General features: G+C 46.9%; 1 protein-coding gene across 2 annotated transcripts in view; it reads left to right on the top strand.

Moving 5' to 3' along the window:
- Positions 1 to 19445, top strand: part of LOC311108833 (transcription factor HIVEP2-like) — an 89342-nt gene that overhangs the window by 36836 nt on the left and 33061 nt on the right. Inside the window, exon 1 of one of the 2 annotated variants that reach the window (XM_084151597.1) lies at positions 2447 to 2621. The exons of the other annotated variant lie outside the window; for it this stretch is intronic. The gene's annotated coding sequence lies outside the window, so the exon portion shown is untranslated. Of the gene's footprint in view, positions 1 to 2446; positions 2622 to 19445 lie in introns of those variants that run through there. 2 annotated transcript variants of the gene reach the window in all.

Here is a 19445-nt window from a genome sequence, read left to right as displayed (position 1 = left end):
TTGGACTCTTCCTAGCCAATTTATAACACTGTTATAGAAACCCATAGGGCAAGGCATTGACCTGAGGTGCTGCAAAATATCTTCAGATGTATTCATAGGCATTCATAGAATTCTCCACTTGAAGAACTCTACAAGGTTGTCTAGTCTGTTTTACTAGCTAGCTAAATGGTTTTCAAACGTGGATAGTGAGGAAGTTTGTGCCTTGACAGGATAAGCAGATTTGGTCACACGCAGCATGTGCCGTTCAGAGTATAATGCATAAATGAAGAGTTTATTTCCAAAACGCTATATCCATACATACATTTTTCACATTTGTGTTTTTTCATCAGAAATGGAGTGGTGTACCTAATAAACTGGCCACTGAGTGTATGTTTATACTAAATAATTATGTTGCTTGATATCCAGGGCATGTTATGTGTTTATATGAAGATGTGCATTTTCCACAATAAGTAAATTAATAATTTATACTCAAAGTGAAAATACAAAAGGGTCTACAGTACATGGTAGAGAACTGTCCTAGTTTTATACTCTGTTACATTCAAAATATAAACATATGTTTCTACCTAATGAAGATATTCCACCTGTAAAAGGCAATGGGGAACTGTCTCTTTAAGATGAAGTCAGATAAAGTGTTGAGTCTTGAGTGTGTTAAACGCCGCTGTCCTCATTAGCAACTACCTGTTTTTCTCTCATAACAAATATGTGTTATAGTTATTCTCTTTTTATTGTCCACCACTGTGAATACCCATGCTAGTGTAGAAATAACTAGGCATGCCATTGTTAACTGTGTAATTTAATCTTGTCTCAGACATTTCATCAACTACACCTCTGGTACTACTTCCTGCTCAGGAGTACTGCACTCTTACTTAGAGCTGAACAGTGTGGACTATTGAGTTTAGTTCACAGCAGGTATTGGTTACTTTGGACGGCCAATAGGTTGCTATGGTGTCAGGCCTCCCTGCTCTGGGACAGTCCTTGGGGTGTGTGTGTTTGTTTGTGTTAGGGTCAACTATTCCCAGTTGTCTCCTGCCCGTAGCAGTTTCTGATTCCCCAAAGGGAGTTCAACAGAGGTCAAGTTATTTTTAGACCTATAAATTGGATTCTCCAGTAAGGGCAAAGGAACAATGGTCTTATCATAGATGTGTACGTTTGTCTTGCATGACAGCATGGGCATTATCAACCAATTTATCACCAGCACGGGATTGGTGTCTACCCTTGGTCGAGTTGGTCCATTCAAATCAACCGCCGTATGTGTTTGTTGTCATCCGCCCAGTGTTGAGGTGAATTCCTCTCCACACTGCCTGCGTTTTGGCAATGTGAGGCCCTGAATGTATGCAATGCGGAGATTGTTATACGGTGACCCTCAAACTATCCGCACCACTGTCACTCATGACATACCTGAGGTTAATTCAGAAGCATAAACATGCATTAATATTCACGCTGCAGCGAGGGTTGTGGCTGGAAGCTTTTGCTCAGCAGGGCATCTCTCTTCCCTGACTCCCTTTCCCTCTTCCCTCGCTCTCTTTCTCTCTGATGCCTTGTCGCAATGCTGCCCTGTCCCAATGTCACTCTTCGTGGCCGATAATGTGGCGGCAGCCACGCAATGAAGGAGCAAGACAGGAGTGAATCATATCGTTGACCGGAGAGCAGGAGATTGGGCCGGAGAAAGCACATCTCTGAGGCAATTTTTCAGTATTAGCCTGGCGAGCTATTTATAGAGCTGGGAGGAGGAAGGGGGAGAGGGGGAGTCACAGGCGGCAGGGGAAGCGGGGCGGGAGGGGTAGAGGGAAGGAGGGAGAGTAGAGGCTTACCATGTTATGGCCCGCTCTTAGATAGGACACGCTCACTTTTGGCTAGGACAACCCCCAGGGAGTCAGAGGTGGTGTGTGTCCAGACTGTGGTGTCGCCCGCCAGGCCAGCCAGATAAGGCTGTGCTGCTGTGTCATAACAACACAACACTTAGAGAGAGAAGCAGCCTGCAACAGCCCTGCTCCTGCCGCTCCACCCCATAACTGCTGTCTTTCACTTGACCCCTCTATTTGTGGTCATGTCTTGCTTAGGAAAATGTCAACTTACTGTGAAAAATAGAGAGAGAGAGAGAGAGAGAGAGAGAGAGAGAGAGAGAGAGAGAGAGAGAGAGAGAGAGAGAGAGAGAGAGAGAGAGAGAGAGAGAGAGAGAGAGAGAGAGAGAGAGAGAGAGAGAGAGAGAGAGAGAGAGAGAGAGAGAGAGAGAGAGAGAGAGAGAGAGAGAGAGAGAGAGAGAGAGAGATGGAGAGAGAGATGGAGAGAGTGTATGAGCCGCTGCCTGCCTGCTCTGTGGGCCAGTGGAAGTGCCTCTAAATGTAGTCTGTTGTATAATCCCTCTGGGGGCCCTATTGCTATTTCTGTTCCTGGATATGCGTCACAACTGACTGGGTATTTTCTCTGGTGACTAGCTTAGTAGGTCTCCTAGCAAGCATACACTCTCTACCAGTGAGTGGCTATTCTGATTGATGGGAGTTTGGCCCTGCTGTTTTGGCTTTCTATCGGTGACCCTGGAGAATGGACAAGAGGAGTTTCACCTCAGAGGATTGCTGTTGGTGACTGGAGATGTTGTGGGACTGGGGAGCTGCTATAGCCAGGTCAGTAGACATACTGTTTCTACCTCTCCTTTCCCCCCCCCCTCTCTCTCTCTCTCTCTCTCTCTCTCTCTCTCTCTCTCTCTCTCGCGCTCTCTCGCGCTCTCTATCTCTCTCTCTCTATATCTCACTCACTCTCACTCTCTCACTCACTCACTCTCACTCTCTCTCTCTGGTGTTGCTGCTGAGAAGTGATTCCCTTGTTGTCAGTGTGTTTGTAAACTGAATGGAGGATGACAGTGGCTGTTGGATCTCCACCGTAGACAGCCTTCTTCTCAGTGTGTTTTGGTACAAGCTGTCTGCTGTGTGTTGTCGTGGCGATACAGCCGTCACTGTGCATGTGTATTTGTGTGTGTGACAGATGGGGCTGGTCTGGGCTGCAGGGGCTCTGTCTTCCGACGGCTTGTTTGCACAGCCCTGGCAGGCGTTTCAGAGACTGAGATAAGAGAGAAACTATGACATAACCTGGCCTGCCTGTTTAGAATCTACCTCTTCATCGCTCCACAGAGCACATCCCTCCCTCCTTCATCCTCCTGTTCTCTAGCTCTCCTCTCCAGTGGTGAGGCACTTGTTGTTTAGTCTGTGAGGCAGGCTGAGGAGGGAGGGAGGGTAGGTGTAAAACACCCATTCACTCCCCCCCCCCCCAGCTCCACTGACGAGCTGGGATGTCAGTTCCCTCCGTTAAGGAAAGGACACCCTCCTAGTGTGGCACTGCGAAGCCCCCCCCCCCCCCCCCCCCTCCACCCCCCAGCCGCTGTTGCCTGTTTCAAATCTCACCTGTTTTAAATCTCACCAGGAAGAATGCTGTTAACAAGTCCCTTTTACAGCCTAGCACCCCGAGCCACTGACTCACTTGTGGATCTGTCTGTCTGTCTCACTCTGTGTGTGTGTGTGTGTTATCGTACTGGAATAACTTGTTATGTGAGGGAAGGTCCTGGTGATAAGGCAGGGAAACACCACACGTACACACACCTCATGCCTCTCGTACGCACACACACAGACACACACAAACACACACACACATTCAAACACACACTATTTCAAAGTTGTTGTTTTCGGAAAAGCTTATCTTCTTGCCGCTCTGCATGCTTAATGACACAAACCACCCCAACAACAACAAGAAAAACAACCCCAGACTCCCGTCATCTGGAGCCCAGGGGTGAGATTACTACAGCCTTGAAATTAGCTTCCATGGCTGGGTCCTTTTTTATCAACCTTCCCCACCTCTCCTCCCTCCCTCCTCCCCTCGCTCCCTCCTCTCCTCCCTCCTCCCCTCGCTCCCTCCTCTCCTCCCTCCTCCCCTCGCTCCCTCCTCTCCTCCCTCCTCCCCTCGCTCCCTCCTCTCCTCCCTCCTCCCCTCGCTCCCTCCTCTCCTCCCTCCTCCCCTTGCTCCCTCCTCTCCTCCCTCCTCCCCTCGCTCCCTCCTCTCCTCCCTCCTCCCCTCGCTCCCTCCTCTCCTCCTCTCTCTCCCTGCCCACCTCAGTCAGCCAGAGAGATTCCTCTTATTTACTCTCTCTCTCTTGTCTTTTTCTCTCTCTGTCTGTCTTTCTGCGGAGAAGAGAACTGGAATATCCCTAGCTGGCACCTGCTAAGTGTGCTAAACACTTTTTCCATTTGCAAATTCTCAGACGATTTATAGTGTGTGTGTCACCGCTACTCGCAATGCTTCAGGGGGTTTGGGGGGACATTTTTGCACGGGCATGTCTGGAGGACACCCCCTCCCTCACTGTAGGCCCCCTGTCTGGTCTCCTACTGCCTCTCAACAGTGTGGAGAGACCTTTTGAGAGACTCAACATCCTAACCCTAACTCCAGGGAGCTATGGGAGGGACGTCTGGGCATGCTATTGCTAATGTTTGCCTCCCTGGCTCTGTGTATAGTACTGTATGTCTGCATCCTGACAAGGCAGAGAGACGCAGCGGTGGGTACCACTCTACCACATCATTATGGTGGGGTGATGGGGTGTGTTGGTCAGCTGTCTTTTTGTAAAGTGTCTGTCTGTCTGTCGTTGGGGGCCAATTCAATTACCCACCCAAGTTGGATTCCATTAGGCCTCAAAGTGCGTGGGTAATGTGATGCAGGGCTACATTAAACAGCCACCACTATGGTTACAGGGTTACAATGGAGCCACATCGAGAACAACCTGATACGGCCCCTGCTTTATCAATTGCACTTTATCAGATGGACTCTCTTGGCAGCGGGACAGGCCAGTAATTGTGTGCAGGTTTTGGTACTGCATTCGTTGTTGCTTGTTTTATGTTTGTTATTATTTGATCACCCTCGAGCCTGTGTGTGTTTGTGTGTGTGTGTGTGTGTTTGTGTGTGTGTGTGTGTGTGTGTGTGTGTGTGTGTGTGTGGATAATAAGGCACTTCACCCTGGAGCCCAAACAGTGGGAAGGGGGTCTCCTAACTTTATTTTTCCATCTAATTAACTTGGTGTTTTCTGCTTGCTTCCAGTCCTCTCTACAGTGAGTCAAACAGTCAGTCCCACTCCCTCCACTCTACAATGGTCTACTGTGCAGAGAGGCCTTACTGCCAGCTGCTTTATTGCTACTGGTTCGCTCCCACATCAATCACCACTGCTGTACATTATTCACATTCAGTAGCCTATGTTCTCGATCTCAGTATTGGAGTAGATTTTGACATGTTCACCGCATGTACTTCACTGATGTTTAGACTAGCCTGGTAGCAGATCAGTTTGTGCTTTAACCAGCTCATCTTTTGTGTAATGTGCCATGCCAAACGTGACAAGGTGTTGGCGACAGCACATAAATCAAATCAAATCTGGTGTAGCGAAATGCTTATGTTCCTAGCTCCAACAGTGCAGTAATACCTGACAGTACAAAAACAATACACGCAAATCCCCCCCAAAAAGATAAAGTAATAATAAATACTGAGCATATGTAGGTCTGTGACCAGGCTAGCAGCAAACACCAAGTTAGTTAGATGTCGTATCCAAACCGCTATCTGGCTGGGTATACAGAGACCTTCTACTCTTCACCTTCGGGCTTCAACCCCACCACACCAGGACCAGGGGGACATTAGGGAGAAGGGCTGTCCTTATGCAGTGTTCTGTCTCTGTCTGCTGTAGTGTAATATCCCGGTGGATGGGTTCAGTGTGTTAACCTGAGACGTGTGATCCTCAGTGACCTTGTCCAAGGAGCGTTCGTTCAGCTGTCTGAGGAAGTATATCAGCACGTCAGCACTTTTATCACTGCTCTCCTTTCTCTCTCCCCTCTTCCTTTCTTCCCCTCTCTCTCTCTCTCTCTCTCTCTCTCTCTCTCTCTCTCTCTCTCTCTCTCTCTCTCTCTCTCTTTCTCTCTCTCTCTCTCTCTCCCTCTCTCTCTCTCTCTCTCGCTCTCGCTCTCGCTCTCGCTCTCGCTCTCTCTCGCTCTCTCTCTGTCTCATTGTCTCTTTCTCTCTTGTTCTCTCTTACACACTCCCCCCTGTCTCTCTCTCTCTCTCTCGCTCTGAAAAGTATGTGTGTTCTGAACAGGACTTTGGCCACACAGTGAGTGACTGTGCATAGTAACTGTGGTGGCTGCCTATCCCAGTCGTATGCTCCAGTATTGACGTTTTCCTCTATAGACATGACCTATATCTGGTCCCCGCTGTGTAGGTAGTAACATAACCACAAAGCTAGAGTTACTTAAGCCAACACGACTTCCTTTAAGGATTGCATTCTGAAAAGCTATCCGCTCAATACACTCTTCTGAATGGATACTCCCACACATAACCGCTGTACAGCGGATGCCTGGTTGAATGGAAGTAGCAAAATCGGCCTCACCGACAAATACAAAATTGTCAATCCTTGAAACACACACATAGGCATTATCATCATCAATGGATCACCGATTCTAGTAATACTATGTTGAGGTGTATTGTGGCAAACTTATTGTAGCTACACACTGCACTTGTCTCACCCCCAAATCTCCTTCCTGTGGAGAATTATGAATTAGGAGGGTGACACATACATGATTCATCTGTTCCTGTGAAGAACGTGGTCAGGACAGACAGACAGACAGACAGACAGTCCAGTAAGTGTAGCTGTGGACGTGATTAGAGAGGGGTGTCTGTGTCCTGTTGGACTGTAGTGTTTGAGGCTGAGTGTTACAGTAAATGTGTGTGGGGGTTGTCACTTCTCCCTCTCTCTTTCTCCCTCTGTCTTTCGCTCTCTTGCGCGCTGTCTCTCCTCCACCCCATTTCCCTCCCTCCCTCTCCCAGTGAGTGCCTGTGGCCTGGTCTCTGACAGGGCGCAGCAGGTCTAAGCCCCTCACACCTTCTGTCCTTCTGTCCAGCAGCCGTTGGTGCCAGGCCCGAGAGAGAGTGAGAGAGAGAGAGAGAGAGAGAGAGAGGCCCTGGCAGGCGGGCAAGCTCTCCTCTCCCTGCCTCCTACCCCCTTCGTACCCAGCAGGCAGCCTAACACAGGCCTGCCTCTGGCAAACATGGCTTTGTGCTCACACTGTGCTCAACAGTAAAGATAAAAACATGGAATTAGTGAGAGAGAGGAGAAACGGGGAGAGAGAGGGGAAACGGGGAGAGAGAGGGGAAACGGGGAGAGAGAGGGGTAGAGTGAGGGAAAAAGACAGTGAATCTATTTCTTAGTCAAAAACATATTGGACCTTTTTGAAGTAGGTCCACCATGCCTCTTGTCCATTGAGTTCACAATCAGTATTCACACAGTTACCATGGGTTACTATTAGTCAAGTATGAAGCACTGGAACAGACATGAATATATGAATATGATCAACTGTCAAACAAAAACAATGAATCATAAAAAGATATGACCTTTTGTCAACAATGCTTGCATGAATCACACCAATTCAAATGGACTGAAGGTAAGCCTCAGGGATGAGCTTGTATGGCTAGCATTGGCCACTGTTAGCATGTCAGGAAGCCTAGTGTATGTGTTCTGTGTGTCAGGCTAGCTGTGTCCAGATCCTGGCTGGTGGGCTGGAGGTGCTGGGTCCTGGCCTATATTGGAGGATTAGCACAGATGCTAATGCTAGTGTCAGTGGTTTGGCAGGGCAGCACCCCTCAGTGTGACCAGGGCTAGCTGATGGTGCTCTGTCATTACAGCCTGCTTGCCAGCACTGCCCAGCAGTGGGAGGCCAGGCTCCAGGCCTGGACACACACATGCAAGCACATACACACACACAGAGGAAGTGGAAAGACAGGGCTGGGGGGCTTCTCACACAGATGGCCTGCTGACACGGGACACAGCGCCCAGGGCAGACTGAAAGGACATGCAGAGAGAGAGGGAGGTGAAAGAGAGGTAATGAATGAGAGGCTCCATGTAGAGGTGAGAGATATATATTGTAAGGTGGCCAGGAAAGCGTGGGACTGTGTTCCATGGTGTAAACACTTCAACTCCAGGTGGTGCCACCTGTCCACCCAATCTTATTCCTGGCCACGTCCACTCTGATCCCCCACACCCACAAAAAGGGGACTGGAGGCAGGGACTCAAGCCCAGAATGGAGCTCTAATGCTGGGGCTCAATGTGGCACAGCCAGGCTACTCATCCATGGCTCAAAATAGCTAGCAGGCTAACCGCTAGCAGGGTAGCATTTTGTTAGCTCTCAGTATTTTCCACAATAGAGCCTTAAATTGAGAGAGAGGCTTTCTAAACTACAGTAGGATCAGCTTCAGCTCTCGTAAACTACATCCCACTGAAATGATCCAGTCTCTGGCGCGACCAAGTTTCCTGTCTACAGTTCGTTTGTTCAGACTCACTAATCTTCCCTCTCTATCTCTTCCTCACTAGTTTCCAGAGACTACTGCTGCTGCACCGCTCATTCAATTCTGGAAAAATCACCAGGCCAGTCCGCCTGCATTACTCATAGCACAGGTGGACCCAAACCCCCATAAAGATATCTGTGGACTTATGCATATAGATGTCTTCATTTTAATGATCCCCCTTATTTTCCTATAATCCAGATGGATGTAAGAGATTACAAGTGAATATAGTATTATTATTATTTGTTCTTGTCTTTTTTCCATATCTGCGCTTATTTCCATTTTTGTAGGTCCAGAGTGATAGTGGAGGGAAATGCCTGGAGACTAGTTTATCATTAGCTGGGTCTGCGTGGTTGCTAGTGAACCTAGAGGCATGCATGGTTATTGTGTGAAGCAGAGAGACAAAGGGAGGGCGAGAGTGGGAAGCTGAAATGGAGAGAGTGTGCTAGAGATGGAGAGAGTAAGAGTAGGAGAGAGAGACAGAGGGATCTAACTACTAGAGATGTACAACTGACAGCAGCATTGCACCCTTGGTGAAGTAATGTGGGTGGGATTTTACAACCATGAATAGTAACTGTGCAGTAGGATTTACCAGCTGACTTAGAGAGCATAGAGACATGAAGGCAGACAGAGGAAAACACCAGCGAGGGGAGATACAGAACTAGTGTCTCTATCACTCTGGTTTAGAAACAGCAGTAGTGAGATGGTGAGTGAGTGGTGCCCATGGGTGCATAGAGAGAGCATGTGAGAGAGAAGAAATATATGGTAATAGCACACTGCCCCCAGCCTTAAAGTAGCCCAGTGTACAACACAACACAACCCGACATGCTGGCCTAACTGTCTGTTTGAACCACATGCAAACACCGTCAAGAGGTCAGTTGTGATGATAACAGGTCCACAAAACAAGGCTGCTCAGCTTCAGCCCTCCAGGGCCATGCTGTCCTCTAACCTCTGAAACAAATAAAGACTCTCCATTACTCGCCTATTAACTTCATTATGTCTGTAATATTTCTACACGGATGGTGAGACATCCAGTGCTGTTTGGTCTAGTGATGATACTTGCAATATGAGTGTTTTTGTCACGCAGCAGTAACTGTGTGCTACTGGTTCCACTGTAATCAGCCAAACACAGGAGGAACCTCAAGAGCAGGACAAAAGGAAGAGAGGAAATGATACAGTGTATCAGCGGTCATGGGAGAAACCAGATATTATGTCTGTCACCCGGTGAAACCCCACTTTTTCAACAGTTATCTATTTGGATTTTGTCTATCGGATAGGATTAAATGCATAGAAATAGAACGAGAGTCCCCATTCAAGTCAATGATTTGTCCACTCTATTCATTCTATTTCTATGCATTTATTCCTCTCCGATAGGCGAAATCCAGATAGATAACTTTTTAAAAACTGGGCCTTGAGTGTGGCCAACCCCAGCAGTGTCAAAGGTCATCTGTAGAGACCAGAGCAGGAGGGAAAATCTGCCATCTGGTTCTGCCTGACGCTCCCAACGGTACAAAGGCCAAGTTTGTGTTAAGATATTAAGCTGGAGAATTACACAAACAGTGCACAAGCTCTGGAAATAGGCTAGAATTTCCTTTGTCGCTTTTTGACACAATAGGGGAAAGAAGTAAAGAGTGTTATTACTACTGTTACTAATAACATGCTGATGTATTGCTACTGTTACTAATAACATGCTGATGTATTACTACTGTTACTAATAACATGCTGATGTATTACTACTGTTACTAATAACATGCTGATGTATTACTACTGTTACTAATAACATGCTGATGTATTACTACTGTTACTAATAACATGCTGATGTATTACTGCTGTTACTAATAACATGCTGATGTATTACTACTGTTACTAATAACATGCTGATGTATTACTACTGTTACTAATAACATGCTGATGTATTGTAAAGTACAGCACAGATCAAATTCCAATGATGATACTAGTGTAACATTCCTTTGGTGTGGTATTCTCACACCCCAGACCGGTATGTCCATTGTTGGTGTCATATTTTGTGTGTTACTGTAGTGGCAATGGAAGATGGTGTGCATTTGACTTGTCTGGTCAGCCATTCATACATATGTGTTTAGAGTTGAGGTTTTTACTGAATCCTTCCAGCTGTCAGTCTGTCAGCTACACACACAAACCTTTGACTGGAGTCTGACTTCCTCTCCATGAAAACACTTAATAAATAAACACCAGTGTGTTACATATGAGGATACCCCAGTGGCACGCACACACACACACACACACGCACGCACGCACGCACGCACGCACGCACGCACGCACGCACGCACGCACGCACGCACGCACGCACGCACACACACACACACACACACACACACACACACACACACACACACACACACACACACACACACACACACACACACAGAGAGAGAGAGTAGTGAGAGACTTCCAAGAGGTACTCCAGCAGATGTGTGGCATTTGTGTCTGGCCCATGGAGAGGGAGGAATGTGAAACCTCGTAACGCACCTCCAATTTTCCGTTCCTGCTGTGTACACATCCCATTATCAATTTTATATGAAAGTAGGACATTCCTTTAAAGCTCTGGCGCGATGTAGCTGCAGGGGGCATTCAGCTAAGGGGGCTGTGCAGGTCCAGGGCCCCATGCATTCCTGGCTGGGGGGCCTAAGGGCCCAAGGAGGAGGAGGAGGGGGAGGAGGGGGAGGGGGGCCCATACCTACATGGCCCAGGGTGGCCCCTTCATGACCACTTTAATGGTGGTATTAAACACTGGTATGCTACTTCACCCATTCTCTCTCTCTCTCTCTCTCTCTCTCTCTCTCTCTCTCTCTCTCTCTCTCTCTCTCGCTCTCTTCCTCAGATAGATCTGTTTCTGGTAATTTGCAACTGAAATGGCGTATAATTGGGTGAAATGTATTTTGTCTATGTGTGTTGGTGTGTGTACGTTTGTATGACGGTTGTTGCAACCTTTGGAAGAGTGCTACAATTTGATTACCTCTGCCAGTTATTAAACAGAGGCTGAGGAATATATGATTGTGCAGTGGGGCGAACTGAGTAGCAGCTGTTGATAGATTTCTGGATGTCATATGAAAGTGCAGTACGATTTGCAGCCTGAACAAACTGTTCCTAACCAAGAGGAGTTTCAATCATTTAGTAATATTGCAGCCTGGCTGTTCCCCACAGCTCGATGTGCTTGAAGTCGTAGCATTCCCATGAGCTGAAGTCAGTCATGACAGCTGCACTTGTACCCTGACAAAACAGACAGGGCTCCATTCAGCCTGACAATGCCTCACCTTTGTTGCATCTTACATGAATGCTCAACAGACGACAGATTTTTGCCGGAGCGAAATATACTTTCTCAAAATACAGAACAGAAGCCTATAATATTCCCTGGCTGTTTCTGACTGTCATTTAAATGCCCAGGAGTAGTACTAAGTGAAGAAAGAGGATCTTGAGTGAGCTCACGCCTGAGTTTCCTGGTGCGTTGATGTGGCCCAGGGGACTGGAGATTGTTGGTCTCCCCTTCCTGTTTGGTTAATCTTATTGTCATAGAGATCAAGACAATATCAACACAATATGATATAGGCCTAACAATATAATACTCTACTACTATGAGAGAGGGCTGTTCAGCTTGACTCTGACTAAGCCATTCTTCTATTTTTCTACTGTCCTGTTCTGTTTAGAGGTTGCGGATTGTTTTAGCTGTATACCTCACTGTTTACTGGGACCTTGTAGAGTAGAACAGTCAACTAGGGCCCAGTTTTTTCTGCTCAGGTCCCTGCTAGAAGCCATGTTTTTCAGGGAAAAGTCATATGCCTGGCACTGCTAGAAGCCATGTTTTTAAGGGAAAGGCCTGGTCCTGTAAGAAGCCATGTTTTTCAGGGAAAGGCCTGGTCCTGCTAGAAGCCATGTTTTTCAGGGAAAGGCCTGGTCCTGCTAGAAGCCATGTTTTTCAGGGAAAGGCCTGGTCCTGCTAGAAGCCATGTTTTTAAGGGAAAGGCCTGGTCCTGCTAGAAGCCATGTTTTTAAGGGAAAGGCCTGGTCCTGTAAGAAGCCATGTTTTTAAGGGAAAGGCCTGGTCCTGCTAGAAGCCATGTTTTTAAGGGAAAGGTCCTACGCCTGGCCTTGCTAGAAGCCATGTTTTTCCACCACCACAGCTGTTTGAGGAGTGAGGTGTTTTCATACATAGTGTTGTGGTCAGTATTGCTCGGAAAAAGAAACTCCAGCACAGTTAATTATGTGGTTTGTTTACAGACCTTGTTGATTTATTCCCCTTCACTCTCCTTTCTGATCCCCCTCCAGACATCCATACACAAGCATGCACGCACACACATACGTACATATGCACACACACACACACACACACACACACACACACTAGCTGTTGCTCCAGTGATTGGAGTGGAGGCGGTGGTGACTCCAGTGTGTGTCCCAGAAGAGCCAGTGTACTGTGTGGTGTATAGCCCTCCGCCCCAGTAAAACAGCAGCTGCTAACGTTACGTAAGCACTGTGCTGAAGAACCAAAGAATTCACCGTTAACTCAGAAGTAGAAGTCATAATTCGATATGAGGAACTACCATAAGCAAGTGTGTGTGCATGTGTGTGTGTGTGTGTGTGTGTGCGTGCGTGCCCAGCCCTCACAAGGACTCCCAGTTGACTCTGTGTGTGTGGTGGGGGGCTCAGAGATATAAACTTTAAAAAAGGTTGAAATATATTTAGCTATATCTTAGAAGTTTATATAATATCATTCATCACTGATTTGTGGTAGCTAGCTCTCTGTATGGAGCTGGCTCAGCGTCCCCATCTAATGTGACACCCTGAATCACATTTGCTCTGCAGAGAGAGAGGGAGAGAGAGCGAGAGAGCTCCTGTCTCTGTAATATAGAGCAGAATTTCTCCATAGGCCTCTGTAGACAGAGGGCTTTAGCTGCTGGCTTTACTGTTCTGATAGGAAATAATGTTGCTGTGGACGTCTTGCTGCTGAAATACTAGCCCCTGGCTAAGCCTCCTATTTCACTGGAGAGTGAAGGGTATTTCCTCAAGAGATACAAGCCGTGCTGAGTGAGAAGCCCATCTTCTGACAATTTATATCTCACTTGTCCTCCCGAGTGGCGCAGTGGTCTAAGGCAGTGGTTCGAATCCAGGCTCTGTCGTAGCTGGCCGCGACCGGGAGACCCATGGGGCGGCGCACAATTGGCCCAGCGTCGTCCAGGGTAGGGGAGGGAATGGCCGGCGGGCATGTAGCTCAGTTGGTAGAGCATGGCGTTTGCAACGCCAGGGTTGTGGGTTTGCTTCTCACGGGGGTATGAAAAATAAAAAATAATGTATGCACTAACTGTAAGTTGCTCTGGACTAAAATGTTAAATTTTTTTTAGGAGAAATTCTATAATGCTCCGGCTTCCTAGAAAATGGAAGGATGGATCCTCCCAAGTTAGCTAACAGTGATACTGTTCATCTCACTCTCTGTGTTAAAACGTATCCGTTATTGATACAGGCATATTCACATTTAATACCAGTGATTCTGTCAGTATCCTCTCTTTGGCTTTGAATACAGTTCAGTATAGCCGCGGGCTAGGCGAAGGCTGATGTGGAACGTACTTGTTATCCCCTGTACGGAGCTAGAGTAAAATGCAGCCTGTGGATTTTCCCCATGCTTTTCCCTCACTCCTCCCCTGTCCTCCTGATCCCGGCTAGGCTGGATAGTGTCTCAGTGATGGTGACAGGAAGTCCCATAAAGGCAGGAACACCTGTGCTGCTGCTGTGTTGAGGGTTGGGTTGGTTGTTTGGTTGGCAGCCCAGCCCAGGGCTCAGGGTCTCTCCGGTGTTCTGGGGCTCTGCTCCAACACAGGGCCTGTTTGTGTGGCTTCCGCCCCAGCCGCGTGGCTCCCACCCCAGCCTCGTTAATTACTCTTTAATTGAGCTCAAAGCTGTTTTCCTTCCCACCACAATTCATTACCAACGCACATGTTGCAGGACAATCAGGAGGGACCTGCTCGGCTCTCTCTCTAGCCGTAGTGGTAAATCCACCTATGGCTGGAGGAACCGTGGGTACCGTACCCGAGGGCTGTGCCATCTCGCTGGAAATTTACTGGAAAAATATGTTCTTAATATGGGATGATTGGATTTATCTTCCTACTGGAGAAATAAAGAGGCTATGATGTTCCCCGACCGAGAGTCGCTCCCTCGCTCTCTGACTGTCTCCATGATTCAGCGGAGCCTCGAATAAATAGAAAGTCACAGCCAGGTTACATCAGAGGCCCCCCTCTTGAAAATGAACTTGTCCACAGAATGGATTGAACAGGTTATGACAGACACAGAAAAATAAAAGAGTCACACAATGTTCCCCTTTCCTTTGGCAGGGCCAAGTGACTTGGAAAAATCTGCTTTTCAAAAAAGGAGGACTGGAAGAAAAGAGACAGAGGAAAACAAGTAGAATACGCTCTGTCGCAAAGCCCTGTTTTTGTCTGTGTGTTTCGGTTTTCCATGGGTGATGTTTGGTTATAGAGAGAGAGAGAGAGAGAGAGAGAGAGAGAGAGAGAGAGAGAGAGAGAGAGAGAGAGAGAGAGAGAGAGAGAGAGAGAGAGAGAGAATCTCAGCAGGGTTCCTCTCATCCCCCTTGTCAGGAGATGACAAGAGATCCAGTTCCTCTCCCTCCCTCCCTCTTAAGGAAGGAACATGTTATTGCGTGTGTAGCAGAGTGTTTCCACCTCTTGCCAGTGATAGAGTCAGTCAGTGTTTACTCACGGCTGGGCCCTGGGGTCCATGTCTCACAGCCTACTCCTTGCCGCCATGCTGTTGGGTAAACATGAATGAAACTGTCTTTTATTTTTACTACCACTTAGTCTTAGGCCTGTTTCCCATCCTGTATCTTCCCCGTAAAGCGGAAGCCGTGTGTGACTCTCTCTCTCTCTCTCTCTCTCTCTCTCTCTCTCTCCCTCCCTCCCTTGTCAGTCAGAGACTCAGGGTAGTCAAGTTCGCACCTCTCGTGACCACTTCCTTTAGCGTCATTGGCTCGGTTCCGGCTGCACGCCTCTCTGTCGCTCTCTCGATCTCACATCTTTTGTTGAAATGCTGAAACAGGAATTTGTGTCGGTGATGTGTTAAAACACAGTCACCTATACAGCCACATCCAGGCATTGAAATAAAGGCACAGAAATCAGCCACAGCGTAAATACTTGTATGTTTTCAATCTGGATGGCTGTGAGTAAAATGTACTTCTACAGAACACGACAAAAATAAAACATCCGAACAAAACAGCCATACAGGATTGAATCCACAGGGACGTTAGACTCATGTAAGTGTGTTTATTTGTGTGCCGAACACACACAGTATATAGCTCATGGCTTTTCTCTGGTCTCAGCAGTTCCTCACCGCTCCAAGGCCACTTGAGCGATGTCTCAAGAAGTGTCCTTCGCCACCACAGTTCCAATCCACAGAGATAATTGTAGATAAGTAGGCAGAAATACCATATTGTTCCCTAGAGTTTTTCCCCACATCCCTCCCTCCCTCCCTCTGTCCATCCATCCATCCCTCATCCCTCCCTCCCTCCCTCATCCCTCCCTCCCTCCCTCCTCTCTACAAAATATTCTTATTATGGAAGCATCTCAAATATTGTTGCAGCTGCTCCATTGAGAAATGTTCTTCGACATATTTAAATCACTAGTTTAACCATTCTGCTGTGAATACCCAGCTGGGATCTGGTGCCTTATTAACTTATAAACAGGGAAGACTCTCAATGGATAAATTATATTTGACAGGTTACACAATTATCTAATGTGGAGAGTACATATCTTATTAAATACAGTAATAGTCAAAGAAGCCAGTTTTGAGTAATTCAGTTATCTCCATCATGCCTTGTTTTTAAATATAGTTTATAGTGTCTCTAGAGTGACCCATATTTTGGGTCAGTAGAACATTATGTAAAACATCCAGTTACATCATTCAGCTTCTACAGTAAGCATACAGTACAGTTGTCAGTAAGCAGGGTATCACACACCTCTTGTTGCTTATTCAGGTTCATGAATTTCCTCTTTCTAAATCTACGTCCCCAACGTTAGAGAGAACACACTGTACTGTAGGACTGTACTATTTTCTGGTTGGTCAAGAAAGACAGCAGTATATTACAGTACTTACAGTACAGCTACACAGTAAGTGTTTCTCCATACAATATGAATAGGGCCCTGAGTTTTTCTTAATAAGCACTTGATCTGGGCCCCTATTATAGAGTAATTATATTGTAGGCTATATCTAAGGCCTGAGTTCTTCCTGCTTGTGTCACAGGGTCAGGAGAAAGTCAGACCTCTGAACACAACTACATCTGGTCCTCCATGAAGTTCTGTCTAGGTCCAGTTAATAGAAGAAGCCATTTAAGTCCAATCCTGGCACCTTGTGTTCAGTCAGTCAGTAGTAGTGTTCCCTCTGGTCTCCCCAGTCTGGTGGAGAGGATTCCATGTTCTGCCCGCCACAGCTGTGTCAGTCCTCCCTCCCGTTCCTCCCCCCTCTCTTCCCCCTGCTACCTTAACCAGACACTAAAGGAACCCTCTTGTTCCGCCAACACATTTCCTCCAGCTGACTAAGTACAATTTGATAAAAGGGTCTTACTTGACTGAATAACATTTGTGTATAAAAACTGAATGGAGCAGAACTGTTTCCCTGTGGCATGTTTCTTTAGTTGCGGTCTATCTGTCTGTGTTGATATGAATAGATAATGAGGGATAACAGCAGGCCTTCCTCTCCTCTCCTGGCTTGGCCTCACCCCTCACTGTGATTGGGACAGAGAGCAGAGAGCAGTGGATGTCTCTCTTGGGGATGTTGCTGTGTACAGTGTTGTGTCTGTGGAGGTGTGAGTAGCAGACAGCGGATTGTTATCAGCCTGCAGGGAGGGAGTGGCTTTACAACCCTTGGCCATGGCTGGCTCTGACCCTGTGTGTGCCCTGAGGATGTACAGTATCGATCTCCTGTTCCCTAGTTGCTCATCAGGGAGATTCTCTCCTCCCTCTCTCTCTCTATCGCTCTTTTTTCTCTCTCTCTCTCTCTTTCTCTCTTTTTTTTCCTGATCTCCTGTTCCCTAGTTGCTCATCAGGGAGATTCTCTCCTCCCTCTCTCTCTCTATCGCTCTTTTTTTTCTCTCTCTCTCTCTTTCTCTCTTTTTTTTCTCTCTCTCTCTTTCTCTCTTTTTCTCGCTCTTTCTGCTGGGCTGGAGTGACACTGGCCTTCTGTATAATTCAGGCCTGGCAACCTGGTTGCTTTGAAAAGTGGGCCACTTTACTCCTGTGCTTAGCTTAGCTTTAATATTAATGCATACTGAGGCTCACTCAGGCATTGTTATTATCTTGCGTACGGGGCAGTCTGCCTCTCAGTACGGCTGTTAAAGAGGCAGACACCGCTGCCAAAATATAGACACTCTGTCTGAAGTGGCTTTATGAAAAACCCCAGCAGAAAAACTGACGGACAGACAGGGAGATATTCTTGGCTCTGGGTAACTCTTCCCCATTTCCCCCCTCCAATTCACTCTTTATTAGGAGTGTGGACAGGGCAGGCAGCCTGCTCTCCAATGACAACATTACTGTAGGGGGCCTCAGAGGATGGCCCTGGTCCCCACATAATCAGGTTTACACATGTCGCTCCAACTCCCTACAGTCACTAGCTAATCCTCTTGACAGGGAGACGGGGACTCTGGTTAAGGGCACTACTTTATCTTGAGGAAGGCTTTTACAGCCTATCACACCCTCCATTATACAGAGATTAGCTGGGAAAGACTCTGTGCAGACACAGCAGTGTCTGTATCAAAGGCCATAATGAATATGACGGCCAAGGCTGGAGTATCAGTATACTACCTGTATCTATCGCCACTATGGTGAGTCAGCAGTCAACCTGAAGCCTTGGCTTGAAACTTGAATAACCAAGGTGAAATAAAAGGTGAAATAAATAACAAATGTGGGAAACATGTTTTGGTCAACACCTTGACAAATTAGGTCATACAAACTGTCTGGGTGCATTTATTATCTGTTTATTATCATAAACTATCCATTTATGAGAAATTAAACAATGTCGTGATTTCTTATGATTCATTATCAATGACTCAGCTTGATTGTCCATTATTCTGAAATCCCAAGACAAACCCTGTTCTAAGAGGGTGATAATAGTACATTATGATTGCAGTGTTAAGACGTGTGTTGAACTAACCTTCATAACACCTTGAGTGAAAGGCTTTGGTGTGAACAGACCTTTGTTTATCATAGAGTCTATAGGTGTTGTCAGGGAGCCTCTTGAACAATGATACTCTGTAGATGCTTCTGGACTAATGAACACAATGCTTTGGAAGCCTTCCAGGTATTTTCTTTCCCCGTTTCTTGACTAAGCTCTTCCTTTCAAAGAAGATGATGCATGAAGGTCTGATTGTCTGATTGTGGCCCTCCCATTTCACAGTCCTCTGTCTGGGAGATTAGCTCCTCTGGGCATCCTTCACCTGGAATCATGCCTGGAGGGGGTGTGGTACTGTTACGTCACACCCAGACTGCAGTGCAGGCTGCTATATGATAAGCCACTTGGCACCAGCCCCTGTCTGAGAGTTGGCCATGCAGTTCAGTTTACACACAACACAATGGATGTCATTAGCGTCGCGGCTAATGCCGGGAAAACGAGCTCCAGTCGATGGTGATGCTTGGTAATGATAATATACGTGTATCTCTAGACTGTGTATGCTCTAGTGTGTGTGTGTGTGTGTGTGTGTGTGTGTGTGTGTGTGTGTGTGTGTGTGTGTGCGTGCCACTGGGGTATCCTCATAGGTAACACACTGGTGTTTATTTATTAAGTGTTTTCATGGAGAGGAAGTCAGACTCCAGTCAAAGGTTTGTGTGTGTAGCTGACAGACAGACAGCTGGAAGGATTCAGTAAAAACCTCAACTCTAAACACATATGTATGAATGGCTGACCAGACAAGTCAAATGCACACCATCTTCCATTGCTACCACAGTCACACACAAAATATGACACCAACAATGGACATACCAGTCTGGGGTGTGAGAATACCACACCAAAGGAATGTTACACTAGTATCATCATTGGAATTTGATCTGTGCTGTACTGTACAA

Source organism: Coregonus lavaretus (genome assembly GCF_964263955.1).
Source record: "Coregonus lavaretus genome assembly, chromosome: 33".
NCBI classification, from domain to species: domain Eukaryota; kingdom Metazoa; phylum Chordata; class Actinopteri; order Salmoniformes; family Salmonidae; genus Coregonus; species Coregonus lavaretus.
This window is presented reverse-complemented; position numbering and strand designations above follow the sequence as displayed.